The 20113-nt window shown below is 45.6% G+C and overlaps 1 protein-coding gene across 10 annotated transcripts in view; it reads right to left on the reverse strand.

The window, feature by feature from the left end:
- Nucleotides 1-20113, reverse strand: part of LDB2 (LIM domain binding 2) — a 354846-nt gene that overhangs the window by 192624 nt on the left and 142109 nt on the right. The window lies entirely within an intron of this gene.

Here is a 20113-nt window from a genome sequence, read left to right on the forward strand (position 1 = left end):
TTAATGGGTACACATTATAAAGAGGTAGGAATCTTCTCAATACAAGGAAGAATTTCCTGAGTATAGAGCAACTGAAAGATCACCTGAGCTGACCCAAGAAATGGAAATCTATCCATCAGTCAAGATACATAAGCCCAAGTTTAAGTGTGAACACAGAGATGTCAGGGAGAAAAGTCAGCATTGGATGGTAGCTCAAGAAGAAAGCACCCAGCTCCCTAATTCCAGAACTCTGTCCTCTGGCAATTTACAGACTTAGTCTGCATCATATCATGTTTAAACTGCTGATAAAACTGTCCTCAAATGACTGAGAATGTGCATGTGTGGATTTATTTTGCAAAATTATAAATAAATCAATGAATCTTATCTTTTCTTCTGTGGCCTCCCACAAGGGTGACTACAAAGATCTACAAGCAGGCACTCAAAAAATGCAAGTGAAATCAGAGTGAATTCTTAATTGTATACATTGATAGCTGGAGTTAATGGACAGACAAATCATCTAAAACATCAGATAAGAGCTAAAACATTTTTACATTTGGCATTTAAATTCTGTACCCTATTTGCTCCATGATCAAAAGGTGACTAATGGCTAAAATATGTATGTACTTCCTTGATAGAATACTAATTAAGAATTCTTAGTTTATAATCAACCTTTTTTAAAAAAAGAAAAGATTCACGTAAACTCTTTAAAGTTCAGACTGTCCAACTGAAAATCTGAGGCAGAAAAGAGCAAAATTATTATTACACACAAACTTCTGTAGTACCTGGATCAGCAAACCCCAACTGAGAGCTAATTACTGTATCAGATATGGAAAGTACTTGGCATCAGCAAGGCGGCGCCCCAAACTTCCCGACAAGGTTCCTTGTCTTTTCTTGACCCTGAAACTGCCTTTGCTGTATTACAGGGCTGGGCTGCAGGCTGATGAGTTTTTATACGGTCTAACCCAAAAGAGAGTAAAAGGAAGGTGAGCTGAGAAGAAGATAGCTTCGAAGAATTTTAGGGAACTAGCGATAAAGTATGAATCAACCCCATTCATGACTTAAGCCATGCATCGTGGCTTGACAAAATGAGAGAAAGCTTCCACTTTATTTCTCTTTTGCTTAAATAAAAAACGAAACACCAAAAACTAGTTCAAGACAGAATGACTTGAAAGCAGGCCTCAGTTTCCTTATCACAGCAACAGCTACTACATGCTGCAAGCTTTCTCACTATGCCCTGATTATTCATCTGGAAGCACTTTTGCACTTTAAGTCACAGATTATTCCCGTATAAACTTGGTGTCATGAGGAACCCCATTTTATAAATGACAAAGAAAGGCGTAGAAAGTAACTGGCTCAAGGCAAGGTCATGTGGCGGGGTCAAATAAGATTCCAGCCCACACACTTCACCATCATGCTATAATCTCTCAGTGAGAAAAGCTGAAAGTTGAATTAGATGTTGTCTCAGGACCCTTTAGCTCTTTGTATGTTGTGATTCTACAATATAACAAATATACATACTAAATACAAAATCTTAAAGGGCTAGCCTCAGAAGAAATGTTCATTTGAAGAAATAGTCATCCTTCAAGACGTAGTTTAAATGTCACCTCTTTTATGCCCTGGGCATGTATGCCGGTTGTCCTAAGTGTTTTAAATCCTGGCTTGGGCAGTCATCACATCATGGCATCATCGTTAGCTTGTCTTGCTCTACTATTTGGATGATAGCTTTTCTGGTTCAAGACCATCGCTCATTCATCTTTGTGTGACCCCAGAAGCTGGAACATGATCATTGCTCAATAAATATTATATTTATTTATAAGTACTTTTTCAATAGCGTATGAACTGCATAGGTATTGAGACACTTCCCAATTATGACAAAACTTAGGGAAAATAAAATTTAAGAATAAAGTACTAAAATAACCTGGCCCCCTTTCCTGCTGCTTATAAAAATCACCTCATCTGGTACTCTCAGACTGTATTCTTTCCGCCCTACCCTCAGGACCTTGAATTTTCTGTTCTCTTGCCTGAGAAGCCCTTCACTCAGGTCCTCTTGACTCATTTTAGATTTCTTCTAAAAAGGTCACTGAGTCCGTGCCCTTCACTATGAAGCTTTCCTTCCCTGTGCCCGTCTCTGAGTCTGCGGGAATGTACATGGTGACGGTTGCCTGGCTGGCTCTCCCTCCAGGGCAGGCTCCGAGTGACAACAGCCTTTTGTCACTGTTCTCATTCGGTTGGTGTTGGGGTGTGTGCATGCAGGCATGTGTGTGTGTGTGTGTGTACACATCTGTATAATTAGTACATAAAATGTCTTTTAATATACAAGCACATATATGGGTTGGGTAAAAGTAGGCTTACAGTTGTGAGTGTGCAAAACACAGAGTTAACTCTAGTATTATTAAGTACTAATTTGCATATTCCCATACAAATAACTGTAAACCGCTGTTTGCTCCTCTCTTTATGTAATTGTTATGTATCTGTATCTATCTCATCTTACATAACCAATGAACTCTTGTTTAATATTTTTCTTTAAATATGGTCTGTATAAAAAATTTCTAAAATTACTTTTCACACGTCTACCTTAAACAGGAATTTTCATTATGCTTTAAAATAAATGTCTATTAAATTAGCCACCTAAAAACATTTTACATTCTGTAAGGGGTTAGTGTGTGATCTTGGTTAGGCAAACACTGGGTTTTGGAGGAAAACGCCCTGTGTTTGGACTCAGCTCCAGTGCTCCCCTGCTGTGTGGCCTAGAACAAGGGATCTAACCTCTCTGAGTTAGGTCCTCACCTAACAGATGCCTCTCATATTCCAAGTAGTAGGGTTATGGTAGAGATGAAATTCAGTGGTACTTCTGAATGCATCAGGGGCAGGCAGGTGCTCAATAAAGACATTTATATTTTAACAGATGCAAAATAACAGAAGGCAAGAAGGATGAGAAAATCAGCGAGGCCAGAGGTTGTCTCTGTTCACGTTCACCACAGAACAAAGTTCCTTGATTGTCCAAATCCATTCACATGAGTATCTGGAACCCACCATGGCCAGCTAGACAGCTGCCTGGGAATGTTCATCCACAGTAAGCCAAGTGCTGGCAATGAGAAGCTATTTAAACCATCTTAGTGGGATCACAGGAGATTATCACAAGGGCTTTCAGGGGAAGGAGGGGCAGCCTGTGAACGTTCACAACCAAGCAGTCATTGCCCATAATGTGCATTCAATGGCTGCTCGGGGTGTCTTTGAGTGTTTGGTCAGAATTAAAGCAAAGAAGGAGGAAGAAGTATTCAGCAGATGACAAAACAGTCCAAAATCCATCTGTGCACATTTTCCACGAAAGATTGGGTCTCCTTTAAAAGCTTTAAATAGACCTGAACCGCTAAGAAATCTGGAACATGGAAATTATATACATATGTACATTAGAGGTGTATGTGTGTAATTATTTTTTAACAATGTTTATGGTAACGCAGGTCAGATTTCTTCAGAAAAAATGGCATAATTAGATGGTTTGATAGCAAGTTATTTTGTAATAACTATGCAGATTAATAAATCAACTGAAATACATTTCAATGGTGGGCAAGGACACTCCCTTTCCTCCTGGGTAGCTTAGAAGCAGAACCCTTAAGTAAGATAGATGCTCCAAGGGGCAGTTTCCTGATTCAATGACCCAAAGAGGATGCAAATGGCCGGCTCACGAGAAGCTGGAAGAAAAAGGGTGGTGTCACCAGACAGTTCCCCCAGAGGAAGAGCAGGAGAAGTTCTAGTCTACGGAAAACAAGAAACCATGTGGCCAACTTCCAAACTAGCATGCTGCTATACCACAGCCAACGTCATAGAGCGAGGCCAGAGGTCGTCTCTGTTCACGTTCACGTGGAGGCATTCTCCACACCCCGCCCCTGAACTGGGCAGACCCGTGGGTGGGAAGAGCAGTTAGCAGGTGTCTCAGAACTTCTCTCTTCAAGGCACCCCTCACCTGACTTTCCCCCTCCTGCATCCTGAATTATTTCTCAAACATTTGCTTTTAAAGAGAGATACCTTCCAGCCAGTTACAAAATATTTGTTTTGCCCTATCCATATGCATGATTTTCTTATATCTTTCTCAAGCTAACATTTATCCAGCAACCTACTCTTCTTGTCTAAACAATAACCACTCTAATTTCCAAGGGTTGGGTAAGTCTTCATTTTTCATTTCTTTGTTTTGCTTTTGCCTGCCTATGTGGAGTCAGATCCTATGTAGTTAGGTGGACAGACAGATGATAACAGAATGCAAATGTGGGAAGGAGCCTTGATTGTTACTGAGCCCAAGTTCTACACACAAATAAATGGAAGCTTAATGAGGTTTACTTTCTAGACATTGTAGAGACCATAAGACGAGCCATTGACAGACTGTACTAACTTCTCTACATCCTGCTGGGAAGCTGAGCCAAGATTTCCCCCAGGGGAAGTTAGTGTTCGATGGGTTTCTGAACGCTGTGTTTGCTGCTTAATTTTGTACTCAAGAACGAGAGGGCTTAATAAAAGGAAGAAAGAGCTGGGGGAGAAGGAAAAGAAGCATGGCATAATATGGGGAAAGAGGAAGAAACAAGACAACGTGACTGAAGAGAAAACCAAGGGAAAATTGGGGGTTCAGACAGGGCAAATCCTTCATGGTAGAAGTGCAGTCTTCCCTCCTGAGGCTTAAGGAAGTCAGCTTACCCAGAAACTACATCTTAGTATATGAGAGAAGAGAGAGAGAAAGAATTAAATAGTACAGTAAGGTATCAGGCAAAGCATTATTATTGACTTGAAATATGTCTATACTAAAAAACTAGCCAGGTAGAAAGGAAAAATTATAAAGTGTTTTTTGCTTATATGAACATCTTAATGACAGCCAATGATCTATACATATATACTAGTCTATATAAATACTATCTATACATTGACTATGCATTTAATAGTCAATGATATATTTATGACTTAAGCATCACTATCAAATAGCACAACTAATACAATGTTTTATCTGTCATATCGATGCAATTTGTAGCTGAAGCAACATGAAAACATCTCCGTGCATCAGTCTCTATGGATTAGCACTAGAACGGCCTCCTTTGGAGGGCAGGGGCCCTACTGTGTGCATCTCTGCATCCGTCAACAGGCACAGCTTTGTGCCAGATGTGAGCAAAACAAGTGTTGGTTGAAGGGTTAAACGGCGAAATGAGAGAAAGCGAGGCTCTTGCTAACAACTCAAGGAGAGGAGTAAGAGCTCTAAGGGCACATTGTCCTGACAGCTCTCTCTGCCCCGGCAGCTTGCATGCAAATACAGCGCTAAACCCCGTCAAGAAATTAGTCACATTCAAAAATGAAATGAGATCTCTGTTTCACTGGAAGGATGTGGGTATGAACCTACGGTTTGCTAATGCGTGAAAGATGCTCCATGTTATTGTCAGCCAGATCTTGAAAATCAGAATGAGGAACCCCCCGATTACACAGGAGCGGCGCAAACCCCTGCCTCCCGGAAAACTCAGATCCGTCTCTCTTCTTACTGTATTTCAGATTTCAAAGCAAACTTCATCTTTCAGGTGGGAAACACAAACCCTCTAGCCCTTCCTGCACATGCTGCGAATTATGCTTCTCATATTAAAAGGGGCTTTATAAGTTCAGCTCCTGTTTATCCCTATGATTTATCATTAGGCTCCGCTGTGGAAGGGCCGCATGTATCTGCTTACAGAGGCTCAGCCCAGGTAACAGAGCTGGGTTACATGAAACTCAGTCCCAAATTCAAGTGTAAAACTTACCATTTTCTCTTGGAATGGCAGCTGAAAGAAGAATTAAAAAAAAAAAAGCAAAGCACACCAGCAGGAGGGAGGGGGAGGAGAATTAGCAAATCTCGGAAAAATAAAGCTGCATAATCTGCTATATTTCAGTCTGCTTTTATCCCTCAAATCCCCCGTCTTTGTTTAAGCTACAAACGGGCTCTGTAAAAACCAGCTCACTGGCCTCCCCTATTATACACCTCCCTGCACAATTCAAATGAAGTTTGGGATGAAAAGCTGATTTAAAAAAAAAAGATAGAAAGAAAAGAAAATACACCACCACCGCCACCGGACACAGGAGCAGCTGAAGTCTTTAAAGAGTGGTGACGGTGTCTATTTTCCCTTCCTCTCCAGGGCACAGAGCGGTCCACGGGCACACGGGCCCTAAGCACACTTCACCCCTTGCATTTGTTCTGAAAGGGCATTTTCTAGAATCACCCCCGCACAGAAGTATTTCCTCATTGGCATCGATTGTGAACACCTTGGGAGGGAAGAAACAAACAGTCAGGGCATCATTGGCATTGCCAAGGCCACCTCCCAACATGCTCTTGTGATCCAGTTTTTCTTGGAAAAACACGGGCTTCTCATGTCAAAAACAGCACGGGCGCTGTGTCACCCCAGTACCTCAGGGCTTCTCCGTGTCACTCTGTGTTCCTTTTTGTGGTTTATAATGCATTTTTGAGTTTGACCAGCAGAGTCAGAAAGAAACATACCCCTTGGCATTTTTTTTGTCCCGGCTTTTCTCCTGATTACCAGCGGCAGAGGGGGCCTTGGTTTGTCTGGAGTCTCTCTCTTCGGGGCTCTGCTCTAGAGGCCTAGCCCAATCTCAGTGCCCCCTCTACCCAGCCGCACAGTGCCAGACACCTCTGCTTCCCAGGAGCCGTCACACACGTGTGAATCTTTGAATCGTGGGTCAACGCCTATCTCCTTGGTGACACTGGGAATTCCAGGAGCAAAAGGACTGCTACTCATCTTTGACTTTCCCACACCCAGTCCAGTGAGCCACACAAGCTAAAGACTCAATAACTGTACCACTTAGCATACTATAGATTTTTTTATAATAGTATTAGCTAGTATTTCCAGGGTATGTACTACACACTAAGCACCTCACATGCAGTAACCCAGCTATTCCTCCCCTAAAACCATGGTATCATCGTCTTACTTTTTAGCTGAACAATGGAGGCTGAGTCATTTTCTCAGATAGTAAAGTGTGCAATAGAACCGGGCTTAATTTCAGATCGACTGACTTCCGAGCACAGAGCCTGACCCAACAGATTCAGCTTCTGTCATAGCTGCTTCCCACCCCGGGCCAAGGACCCGAATAAGATGGTCATTTCTCCTTCCCCAATGTAACATCTGACACCGGGTATGAAGCTCCTTGCTCTGAGACATTCCTAACACATACAACCACTCTGTTCTATGAAGCCTTAGCATCGTTACCATCCCCACTGGTGGCATGGTAAATAAAGAGCACGTGACATCTCGGGGCTTTAGGGAAGGTAAGAAGCAGAGTTCCATTTAAACTCCCATTGGACAGAGCTTTCCCCGGGTCTGCGCAAAACAGCTGGAATTGGAGAGAGGGAAGGGAAGTAGGGAGAAAACAAAGAAATGGCTGTTGGCCACCAAAATGAATTAGATAGGAGCAGGAAAAGGATATGCATTAGATAAAGAAGAGGGAGAAGGGGGGGGGGGGGTTGGAAATAGGGCGTTGAGCTCTTCTTAGGTGGGACTCAAAGAGGCACTTGATGAACTGGAGTGGGTAGACATGGGGTAGCCCGGACTGGAGGGGAGCCGAGTAGAATAGAATGGGCTGGAATAGAATGAATAGGGATGGGCTGGAAGGGAATTAAGACATGTGGCCAACTTGCCTCTTGCCACAGGCCTACTCCAATTCCTGGCACATAGATTTACTCATTGCTACGGACTGAATTGTGTCCCCCGCACAAAATTCCTATGTGGAAGCTCTAGCCAGGGCTTTATTTATCATTATCAATGGGGTGATATTTGGAGATGGGGCCGTTGGGAGATACTTAGAATTAGCAGAGGTCACGAAGGGGGGTTCCTCACATCGGAAGTAGAGCCCTGGTAAGAGGCACCAGACGGCTTGCTAGCCCCTCCCCCCTTCTCTTCCTGAGTGCACACAGGTACAGAGAGGGCTTGTGTGTGTGTGTGTGTCACGTGAGCACCCCGCACGATGGGAGCCACCTATGAGCCAGGAGGGGAGTTCTCGCCAGGACCCAAATGGGCCAGAACCCTTATCTTGGACTTCCAGGCTGCAGAACCATGAGGAAGTAAAATTTCTGTTGTTCAAAACACTCTGCTTATATATAGCATTCCGTCATGGCGGCCCGAGCAGATCAATACACTCATACTTTCCTACAAGGTCTTCAGGGGTCTGCTGAGCCTGCTTCAATGTCCAGGGGGTCCAGCCTAGCTGATCTGCAGCTGGTCATATTCTTGGAGAATTTTTTTTTTGGGGGGGGGCACATTTGAGTCTGTCTGCTTCCCATTCTAAAGCAGTCACTTCAGGAAAACAAACCAAGACCAATCCAAAGCAATCTGAAGCACATGCAACCCCCTTTTCAAAACCCACCCAGCTGGCCTTTCAAGCTGCAGGTGAGCTTCTGAGAATGCCCCTGCAGGAATTCAGAGGCCTGGCCTTGAAAAGTAGATCTGTTCCTCCTAAGCAAATTTGTGTAAACAATTTAGCCTATCAATCTCGGGTTGCTCAGATTCCAACCTGTCTCATTATGGATTCAGACTCATTGCACAGTGAAAACACTCTCCCTCCATGAAGTACGGTTGTTTCAAGACACCCCACTTGATGATTTCCACACCCCCTCCCCTAGCCTTGCCTTTTCAGAGGAGCTTGGACTTGGGTGGAGCTTTCTTTTATAAATGCAAATACAATTATTACTTGTGTATTTCAGGACACCCTAAAATGAGAAAGGACAATACTGTGGCACTCACAGTAACAATGCCTTCCTTTTTATCCCCTGCCGAGCTCCAAATGTTACTTCATTAGTGTGGATTTGATCACAATGCCCTCCGCCACCATAGCTTCCATTCTAGAGCCCAAGGAAGCTGCAAATGTTCTATAATGTATGATTATTAACCTCCATCAAGCAAATCACGGTGGCTCAGTATACTGTTTTCCTACTAATTCAGTCCTTCATTAATAACCTTAATTATTATGCATGAATAGAATAGGATTTATATAGTACAGAAATTGCCCTGGCAAGCTCATTACCATTTCCAGCAATACTTCTATACAGAAGTCAAATTGGTAAATGGGAGAAACTGCCTAATACAGGAAGTTGTATTTTGAGACAGTTTCTCATCTGTTTGGATAAAGGCAAACACCTGAAGTATCAGCTGTTAGAGGCCAGGATATAGGGGGGAAAAATGGGGCATGCAGTCTTCCCTGAAAAGGGGTTTGGCAACAAAGCGAAACCAATGTAAGTTAAAAATGAATACTCTGCACTTAGAAAACCAAATTATGCAAATCCATCCACTTCCTACCTAGCGACTGTTTCCCTGCATTGCTGACTCGGTAAGGCCGGGAGAACGGCGTAGGGCGTGTTTGTAATCCCTGGGGTTTGCTACTGATGTTCCCCAAATCTCAGCTGGGGAAACTAGTCTTGACTGGAACCAGATACAACATTTTAAAAACCACCAGAACAAAAAGAATGAAACCATAAACTGGGCCAGGCATCAAACTCACGTTCTTTCTAGAAGGAGCATTCCGATGAAACGCAACAGCACAACCAAGGTGGTGCAAAATCAAATGCGCTGCCAGTTCCTTTGATGTCAGGGATGACCCTACCTTTAATAATATAATGCCAGGGAGGAGTGAAACGGGATCCGATCGGGTAACTCATGCTCAAGGGGGGAACAGGAATGGCATCACAGTTCAACACGGGAAAGATGCCATGAGCGGCGTAATTCAGATGCATTTGAACAGATAAATACCCAGTTTCTGGACGGGAATACAGGGCAACTTACTCTTGCACAGCTCTGGATATACGCAGTGTCACGGGCTCTGTCTAGGAATCGGTCTTGGAATCGGGGATCTGGCAGCACTGGGTAAAAACGATTTGATTTGTGTGGCACCAGGGAAGCCGGTGCTCACTCGTTTTCCTGTCCCCGGCTGACGGAAGGAGCGCAGCCCTGTGGGACGATGGGGAGGAGGAGGAGCGCAGCCCTGTGGGACGACAGGGAGGAGCGCAGCCCTGCGGGACGACGGGGAGGAGCGCAGCCCTGTGGGACGACGGGGAGGAGGAGGAGCGCAGCCCTGCGGGACGACGGGGAGGAGCGCAGCCCTGTGGGACGACTGGGAGGGGCGCAGCCCTGCGGGACGACGGGGAGGGTACGACAGGGAGGAGCGCGGCCCTGTGGGCCGACAGGGAGGGGACGACAGGGAGGAGCATGGCCCTGTGGGACGACAGGGAGGAGCGCGGCCCTGTGGGACGACAGGGAGGAGCACAGCCCTGTGGGACGACAGGGAGGAGCGCGGCCTTGTGGGACGACAGGGAGGAGCGCGGCCCTGTGGGACGACAGGGAGGAGCGCGGCCCTGTGGGACGACAGGGAGGAGCGCGGCCTTGTGGGACGACAGGGAGGAGCGCGGCCCTGTGGGACGACAGGGAGGAGCGCGGCCCTGTGGGACGACAGGGAGGAGCGCGGCCTTGTGGGACGACAGGGAGGAGCGCGGCCCTGCGGGACGACGGGGAGGAGGAGGAGCGCGGCCCTGTGGGACGACGGGGAGGAGGAGGAGCGCAGCCCTGTGGGACGACAGGGAGGAGCGCAGCCTTGTGGGACGACAGGGAGGAGCGCGGCCCTGCGGGACGACGGGGAGGAGGAGGAGCGCGGCCCTGTGGGACGACGGGGAGGAGCGCAGCCCTGTGGGACGATGGGGAGGAGCGCAGCCCTGCGGGACGACGGGGAGGAGGAGGAGCGCAGCCCTGTGGGACGACGGGGAGGAGCGCAGCCCTGCGGGACGACGGGGAGGAGCGCAGCCCTGCGGGACGACGGGGAGGAGGAGGAGCGCAGCCCTGTGGTACGACGGGGAGGAGCGCAGCCCTGCGGGACGACGGGGAGGAGGAGGAGCGCAGCCCTGTGGTACGACGGGGAGGAGCGCAGCCCTGCGGGACGACGGGGAGGAGGAGGAGCGCAGCCTTGTGGGACGACAGGGAGGAGCGTAGCCTTGTGGACAACAGGGAGGAGCGCGGCCCTGCGGGACGACGGGGAGGAGCGCGGCCCTGCGGGACGACGGGGAGGAGCGCGGCCCTGCGGGACGACAGGGAGGAGGAGGAGCGCAGCCTTGTGGGACGACAGGGAGGAGCGTAGCCTTGTGGACGACGGGGAGGAGCGCGGCCCTGCGGGACGACGGGGAGGAGCGCGGCCCTGCGGGACGACGGGGAGGAGCGCGGCCCTGTGGGACGACAGGGAGGAGCGCGGCCTTGTGGACGACAGGGAGGAGCGCGGCCCTGCAGGATGACAGGGAGGAGCGCGGCCCTGTGGGACCGACAAGCCCGCAGGAGCGCATGGGCGGCCCCCACCTTCGCTGCCGCACACAAACCACCCCAGTCGTCAAGGCAATAATTAACTTCATTTTGATGTTGCCTAATTACCGTGTTTACTTTCCACACTATCATCACATATCAGCTCATTTTTTAAAAATATTGTTATTAGTGGTAACAGATAAAAATAAAGGAAAACCTCACTCCTTGGGGGAGAGAGGAAGCCGCAGAAGCCCGCCCTTTTTCCCAGGGTGGCCAGCTGCCTGGCAGAGCGAAGAGGGCGGGGTTTGGGTTCCGGAGGAAAAGGAAGAAACCATCTGGAGTTCAAATTTTGACTCGGCCTTAGTTTTCTCATCCAGCAAATGAGAAAGGAAGAATACTCGCCCTCTAAGAATTGTCCAACTGATTAGACAGAGGAGATGCTTTTTGTGGTATTTCTAACCTCATCTGTGCCATATGCTAAGTTCTCTTTAAATGGCTGCTAGCATGATCACGATGGCTAATAAAAATGGCTGGTCATGTCAGACCTTCGGAGCAAGGTTTTTGAAAACTCCCATGCTGAGGTAATTCATCCAACTGTTTCTTTCATCTTATTGATTAGTGTGTAAATGAGCAAATGAGATAATGAGTGAATGAATGAAAATTTAAGGAGTTAAACTACGAATCACTAAAAACTTAAAAGCTGAACCTGTGATTTCTAGAACAACCTCTTGTGTTCAGAATTTGTTGTAGTGAAAGATAAACCTTTATGTTTAAGGATTCCCAGATAAACACTGTCATACCGGCGGTCACCCATCCCTGGCCTTCCATCTTCCCCTCATTCTGTCCGACCTCCTTTCTTCCCTCGGCCATCGCAGGTCCCCCTCCCCTCCCTGCCTCCCTCTGGCTGTTGCTCACACCTGAGATGTCCCATCTTTCTCAGCGTTTCCCACCAAAGATGAAGAGAACTGTTTGTCTTCTAAGGGTTCGGGCTGTGAAGTAAAATGCTGTAATTTGGATACAAAAAAAAAAAAAAATAAGAACAGTCATAATTCCTCATATCTGGGGGTCAATTAGGTATCGAGGTGAGACATCAAACTATGAGTGCCTGTTCACATCAAGGTCACACTCCTGTCCATCACTGCTCTGCCACCATCCGCTGATGTGGTAAGAGGTAAGGAGGGGGTGTTCTAATCCCAGAGGACCTGTAAGGAGATCGTCTCAAACTGATTCTCTGCGTGGCAACAGTTGTTCTCGCCCCTGGGGCCAGCTGAGTTCTCCTCCTCTCCCCATCTCTGCATCTCTCTTTAGTCCTTTTGAGAGAAGAGCTGTCGTCCATGGAACTGGACCTGTAGACAGCTACAGGCACAGTGTTACATCCCTGGGCAGCAGCCTGTGTGTGTCCAGCAGCACCAGTCATGGCAGATGGAGACCAGCCTCAGCCTTCTGTTCCTGTCCACCGCTCCCTCTCCCCCCCCCACTCTCTGTACCCCTGAACCTCAGCTCTGGACAAGAACGGTCCCCTCTACCTACCTGCTCCCTCTGACTCACAGACTCTAACACTCATTCAATTTAGTTTAATAGTTAAGTAGTGAAGGTGGCAGGTAGAGTCAAGCACACATAATCTAAGGGCTTCTTTTAGAAAGCCTAACAGTGGTGTCAACATCTGATGCGGTCAATTCTTAGGGGAGGGAGCTATAAATGGGACACGTCACTCAAGAAGAATATCAGGGAAACAAAGTTAGGCATTTTATTAGCTCTGTCATCGAATATACCACTGTCCCTCACTTACCTCCCTACTTCCCAGAGGGATGACACAGCTTTCTTCATAGTGAGACCACAATAATGACAGCAGCTCTACCTATATATCTATATCTATATCTATATCTATATATATATATATATATTTAATGAAAAAGAAAAGAAGGAGGAACACTTAGTAATAAAACATACAAAGAGCTTGGAACACTGGAAATTATTTTTCTGCAACCTCTATATCATGCATTGCCCCAAAATTATCATCTAGTCTGGATGACTTTTGATGTTTATTCCTACATTACATAGAATAAATTTGTATTTTGCTATACAAAATCCATGCTTACCTACGTAAAATTAGAAGACAAACTTTAGCTTTTGCATTGTCCATGGAGACTTTTTAAGGTTACCAGAGGTATCCTCAGACGAAGGTGAAAATCTGATTCCCATGTATTAAGTACAAGGGGACAGAGAAGATTTGGAAATTCATGAATGAATGTTCTGAGTGTTAAGTGTAGAATGAATAAATACACAAATAAATGAAGTAACATTTGCAGCCCCACAACGAATAAATACTTATCATTGGATGCTTACTCATAGTTTATGCAAATCTCAGTTATAGCTGGTTGATATTTCTAGTAATGAGAAATCCTTTAATAAAAGGGGCAGTTAAAAATTCTAGACTCAGTTGTTCTAATTTGGGGAATCCCTTTGATTTTGGAATACCTGTCCCAAAATCTCTGTGATAGAGAAAGAACTAGAACTTAATTCAGAAAGAGAGAAAGGCTGGACAAGGGAGACTTCATCCCAATTCCTCCACGTGAAATTTTCCACCGGGCTTCTGTTTAATTAAACCACTCTAGGGAACCCTCAAAATAATCCTGATTGTTGACCTCCCTATCAGTTTCTGAAGTTCCTTTTGATGATATAAATATTTAAAAGTTTCTTTTGCAGGTAAATTTTGGTGAAGGAGTAGACAGTAAGTATGGAGCAAAAAAGAAAAAAGGGGAAGATGTTAATGCTTTAAAATACACTAAAGCAACTTATTTTTTTAATAAAGTAGACCGCATTTTATATCTGAATTCAAATGATCATACTTTAAAAAAAAAACTAATTAAAATTCATTATAAACTTTGTGTTCCTCTGTTGGGTTATATGAGAGAGGTTCCTTGAATAAATTTAAAACCTGAAATCGGAGATGGGAAAGAGATAGCGCAGATTTTATTATAAGACCTCAATAAATATTTCTTGTTTTTATTTTATGAACGCTAAACTATGACAGCTTCCATTTGAAACAAATTAGCTTTGGTTTTGATTCTCTAAGAGACAGTGTTCATCATTTTGTCCCCTAGCAGATGGGCAACCGTTTAAATTCCTCTTTAATCCTGTCATATTTGGTTATGTTGCCGGCTTACACCGCCCTGAACAGGCCACTTATGAGCCTGGGAGGTTTATGGGTGTCTATCATGACGCATTTGCTGGGAACAGTTGCTTAGCGACCTTGTAAGTCTTTTGTTCTTTGTCCATAGACGAATCCCACCAGGCCTCCCACAGTGTAAGCTGGTCCTTAGTTTGTCCCTCCGTCTCCTCTGTCCCTAGGCTGCTAGAGCCAGCGTGGCAGGGACTAACTCACCAACTTTCTGCATCAGTTTGATTTTTGTATATTAATGTGCTGCTTGTCTAATATAAGTTGTGGACGTCTGGGACACACCCACTCCTTAGGCTCCTCTCTGCCATTGGAGAACTGTGTTCTCAATGACTTTTTGTTGATGTATACATGTATACACATAGGCGTTTTTCTTCTATACTATCTGACACATTATTCTCTCCGATGCCTTACTCTGTCCTACAGGCATATTTTCATTCATAGTTTGGTAAAGTTTCCAGTTCTAATAACTGTTTGGAATATCTCATTAATGCCCGCTATGTATCTCATTCCTAGTTTAAGAAAATCTTATCCTCCATGTCATCAATGTAACACTCAGCACATCTCGGGAATACACAGCCAGGGAAAGACTCTCCTAAATCAGAAATGCTACTTGTACACTCAAATCAAGCCCTTGAAAAAATTCATTAACTTTCTCAGGTAATCAGGATTAAAAACATAATTTGATAATTGTTAGCAGTAATCATCAAGTTTTTCAAGTTCTATTTTAGTATGCATTCAGATACACAGAACTACGGGATGTTTGTCCCTTCCGGGGACGGTGAGCTCTGCTTGTCATTCTGAGGTAGACCATTTCATTTCATTGGTGTTCTGAAAGATCTTCCTGTTAAAGCACAATAGTCTATCCACACGTTCCAACTAGTTCTAGTTTATTCATTCAACACATATTATTCAGTGCCAACTGTGGTGCCAGGTGCAGGAGCAGGTACTGGAGATGAAGAGATGGAAATGCTGCCATCACTGTCTGAGGACACCTCCCATGAGGTCCCGCTGAGCCTCGCTCTAACCATGAACTAGGAGAGTCACGCCGTAACAGAGGCGTGTGCGCCATGCCACAGGACAGGAAGAAAGGATCGATGAATTCTCCAGCGAGAACCAGGAGGGAAGATGGGAGGAGAAGAATGAGAACAGGTCCACCAGGTAGGAAAGCAAGGGAAGCATGCTGGTTGATGTGTGCTTTCCCAAATCTGAAACTTCCTCACCCTCTCTGCCCCGCAGATGCGCCAGCAACTCTGTACCTGCTTCAATTAGTCCTTTCTCCCTGGTACATTTATTTTCCTAGATTTTTTTTTTACCCTTTGTAAGTTCCTCAGAGAAGTTTAACTTGATCCCCCTCCACCCCCACCCTTGGCAGAGGCTGGTTTAAGCCCCTGATCTGCACTCATGGCATCGCATATATTTTGCCTGTAACACTCATCACAACTGAAATTAATCCTGAGTGTACCGTCCCTTTATTGGCTCACTAACTTGAGAAAGTAAGTCTAAATGGTCTAGAATTATCAAGAACCTAGAGTCTAGATGAGAACCTTCCTGAGGGCTAGGACTATGGCTGTCTCGTTTGCTGGCTCCCCCGGGGCAAAATCAGGTAAAGGCACAGAGCGACACAGCGCGTGCGTGAAAGGACTCAGGGATGAGTCATCGCCCCATTCCTTGTACAGTGAGACGGTCGATTCTTTTACCTACAACAACTTCCAGCTAGTTTCATGTGGTGGAGCTGGAGGATTCCTGTCCTTGAAGCCCAACAGTCTCTTAAAAACCATGGAGCTGTTCCTTAAAGGCCAGTTCTAGCCAAACCAAACCACTGGCCTTTCTCCCAGATGCTGTCTTTGTCTCCTTGGGATGTGTTTCTTCTAGTATACTCTCTCCTCTGACTCCCCAGTTTTCTCCACTGCCTTTGTCATGCTTCCCAAAGCCTCCAGAAAAAAAATGACCTATCTTCTCAAGGTCACAGGGCACAAGTGTTCGGTGACACTTGCAATGAAGTCTTGTGTCATAACGATGCACTTGTCCCATGTCCTTGGTAGGCAGAATTCTAGGATAGCTCTCAAGAATTCCACCCTCTGGTCTAAACCCCCAGCATCGTCCCCTCCCCTTGAGTATGAAGAGACTTGTGACTCTGCTGAGGTTATCACCCTAGGATTATGTTCCATTAGATGGCACAGGGGTGGTGCAGATGTCATTAAAGTCCATAAGATGATGACTTTGAGTTCAGCAAAAAAGACATCATCCTGGGTGGGCCTGGCCTCATCAGGTGAGAGAGATTCTCCTGCTGCCCTTGAAAGATCAAACTGCTGTGTTGTGTGGGGAACCACATGGCTGGGAACAGCAGAAGGCAAACAACAGTCTCAGGGAACAAGCAAGAAAGTGGAAACTTCTGTCCTACCGCAGCAAGGATCTAAATTCTGCTGATACCTTTGAGTCTCAGATAGAATCACAGTCCCAACTGGCACCTCGATTTCTGCCCTGTGAAACTGGGCAGAAGATCCAGCTAACCAGTGCCTGGTTCCTGACCCACAGAAAATGCAACGTAATGTATGTGTGTGATTTTCAGCTGCTAACCCGTGGTAATTTGATGTGCTGTGATAGAAAACTATCCATCAAGTAGGCTGTCTCCAATTTTTTGCACATCATTGAATTCAGTGAATTTAGTGACACTTCCTGTTGCACTTGGCTCTCAAAGATTTTGAAGGTGATTCAAAGAACAAAATTAAGTAATATACGGTCCCTAGAAACTATGTTACTTCTAGACTATATTCAATAAAAATAATTTAAAAAAGAGTATAACATTTTTAGCTAGTCACTCAGCAGAGCCTTGAGCTTTATAAAGGGTTGAGACATGTGAACTCGAATCCGGGCTCTATCACTAAGCAGCTGGATTGCCTTGAAGGTGTCAAAGTCAAGTCAACTTCTTGGTATATTATCTTGGCATAATAATCATTATAAAAGCTACCAGTTGTTTATAAACTTTCATGTATCAGGGACTGTATGTGCGTTACTTATAAATACCATTATACCACGCCCAATAGACGTTATGTTCACTTTACAGATGAAACTAGGGAGGCTCAGAGAGATGAGGTGTAACACTCCAGGTCATGGAGTTACTGCAGGACAAGGCCACAGTTTTGAAGCTTGCCATCTCACAGACCTGGGCTATGTGCCTTTAAAGTGAAGGGTTACTGGGCAGCCCTCACTAAGGGGTCACCCTGGAAATACAGGCAGAGTGTGCAGTCTCCACAGCTCAAAGCAAGGGGAGGAGTTCCTCCCTTGCGCCTTAGAAGGAAGTCACATCCGAGTTCCTGGCAGCGCAGATGTGTCCAGGCGGAGACAGTGACGGACCCAGAGCCCAGGCGGGAGGCCGCCCAGATTTAAGAACACGTGTACCTAGAACAATGGGGAGAAAGTCAAGCATGAACTTTCTAAGCCTCAAAGATAGTCTCAGGGCCCCTTTGGGAATAAGCATAAATCTTCAAATTTCTCCAAAGTTTAGCAAATTCGCAATGACAAATGTAACAGTTCCTCCAAATTGAAGTTCAGTTTTTGGCAGTTTGGGAGGCTGGGAGACAATGCCAGCAACAAGGAGTGGGAAGGAAATAAATCTTTAGATTCCCTGAAAACATAGAGAGTTTTTGGTGAAAGACATATGGAGGATCCCATACTGCGTTGAAAAAGAAAATTTATAAATGTCAGTGTTGCAGCAGCAATGTTGGAGGGATTTAAGCAATTCACACTTAACTGCGATGAAAAAAATATGCTGTGAGTACACATTTGCCACTAGGAACAGATTACTCTTTTAATACTTTTTATTTATTCATTTTAGAAAGGAGAGAGAGAAATGAGGGGAGGAGCAGGAAGCATCAACTTCCATATGTGCCTTGACCAGGCAAACCCAGGGTTTCGAACCGGTGACCTCAGCATTTCCAGGTCGACGCTCTATCCACTGCGCCACCGCAGGTCAGGCAGGAACGAATTATTCTTAACCTGTGCTGTTTTTCCAGGAGGAGCAGGAGAGGGGAGGAGGGACAGCTCCAGAATCCAGAGCAAGGCATTAGAATTTTTTTTTCATCCAAATAGTTAACATCTAAAGGTTATCTACTGTTTCAAGAGGCTATTGAGAAGCAGGATGGTAGAGGGGCCACAGTCTGGGGGTCGACGGCAGAAGAGCCGAGCCCTGGTCTCGGGTGCCTCACTGCCCCCCTCTCTACAGTACAAACGGTCAGGACAACACCTGCTGCTGGGCTCACCGGGACAGTGGGGCGGGATACTGCCCGCCGGCCCCACTCAGCGGATCTCAGCCGCGGGCCCTCTCTCCGTCCCTTACCACGGCAGGCACAAAGGATTCGGGGGAAAGTAAGTCGGTCCTCCTCCCCCTCCACGAGCGGACAGATGGTCCTGATCTATGAAAGAATTTTATAAACAGCAAGGCACTATCCGAAAGCTTGTCATTGTAACTCATTAACCAACCCACGAGGTTGGTTATTGTTGGAAACATGAGAAAAAAAAAAAAACGGCCAAGACAAGACTCCGCTCTGTATCTGACTCATATTTTTTTTTTTCCTCCAATTTATGGTATTTGTAGCAAGAATGACTTCTTTTGGACTAAAAGTTGGAGCCTATAACTGTTTCTCATTTTACACAAAACCACAGCTACTATTGGAGGGTCTTGTAAAAAAAAAAAAAAAAAAAAAAGAGAGAGATCTTTCTCCTTTCCTAAGGGAAAGAAGTAACAAAGCTGCAGTTCCAAACCGGGGGAGGTAGAGTGAGGAACGGTAGGTAGCATATGCCTTCCCTGATTCCCGGGGGATGGGCCGTCTTTCCTTTTCCTTCCGGAAGGCTCTGAATGGAGCGCACGCCAATTAAACAGTGCCCCTGGCTGGCAACACAGCCCAGCCCCTCAGACAGAGAGAAACCCGGGGGAAACGCCAACCTCAGGAAAGATACCACAAACACCTCATAAGAGACAGACAAATTCTCAGAACTTCTGCTAAGTAGTAACGTCGCTGAGGCAGTGCTGAAGATATGCCCGGGATTCAATATATCTTTCCAGTTTCCACAGCTGGGGCCCCTTGCACGGGGCTGGAGGACCATTTTCTGAAATAAGGCATGGCGCTGGTCTGACATGAATTTAACAAGGTAATTATCAGGTGAAAAACAGCTGCCACACTACTGGGAACCTGAGTAATAACTCTCGTAATTACTGATTTTGGGCCCATCTTTTAAAAAAATAATAGAGCTCTGAGTACTAATGTGTTTTATTGGAAAATATATTCAGGCACAGTGTCGAATAGTATGGAGAACTATTAAGGCTATAATTAGCAATTTATTTATATAATCTGCCAGAGTTGATCATTTCTCTTATGATTCTACTGAAGAGAAGCAAACAAGCATGGAGATGTTAGGTTATGTAGGCAACCTTGAAAAAGTTGATTATCGCTGATTTTTTTTAAAGCCTGAAAGTTGAACTTTTCTAAATGCCTCAGTTGAATAAGAGTAGTTGGCATTAGCCTGACCAGGCCGTGCTGCAGTGGATAGAGCATTGGCCTGAGATGCAGAGGACCCAGGTTTGAAACCCTGAGGTTGCCGGCTTGAGTATGGGTTCATCTGGCTTGAATGTGGGCTCACCAGCTTGAGCAAGGGGTCGCTGGCTGAGTGT

This window comes from Saccopteryx leptura, chromosome 5 (genome assembly GCF_036850995.1).
Source record: "Saccopteryx leptura isolate mSacLep1 chromosome 5, mSacLep1_pri_phased_curated, whole genome shotgun sequence".
Classification (NCBI taxonomy): Eukaryota; Metazoa; Chordata; class Mammalia; order Chiroptera; family Emballonuridae; genus Saccopteryx; species Saccopteryx leptura.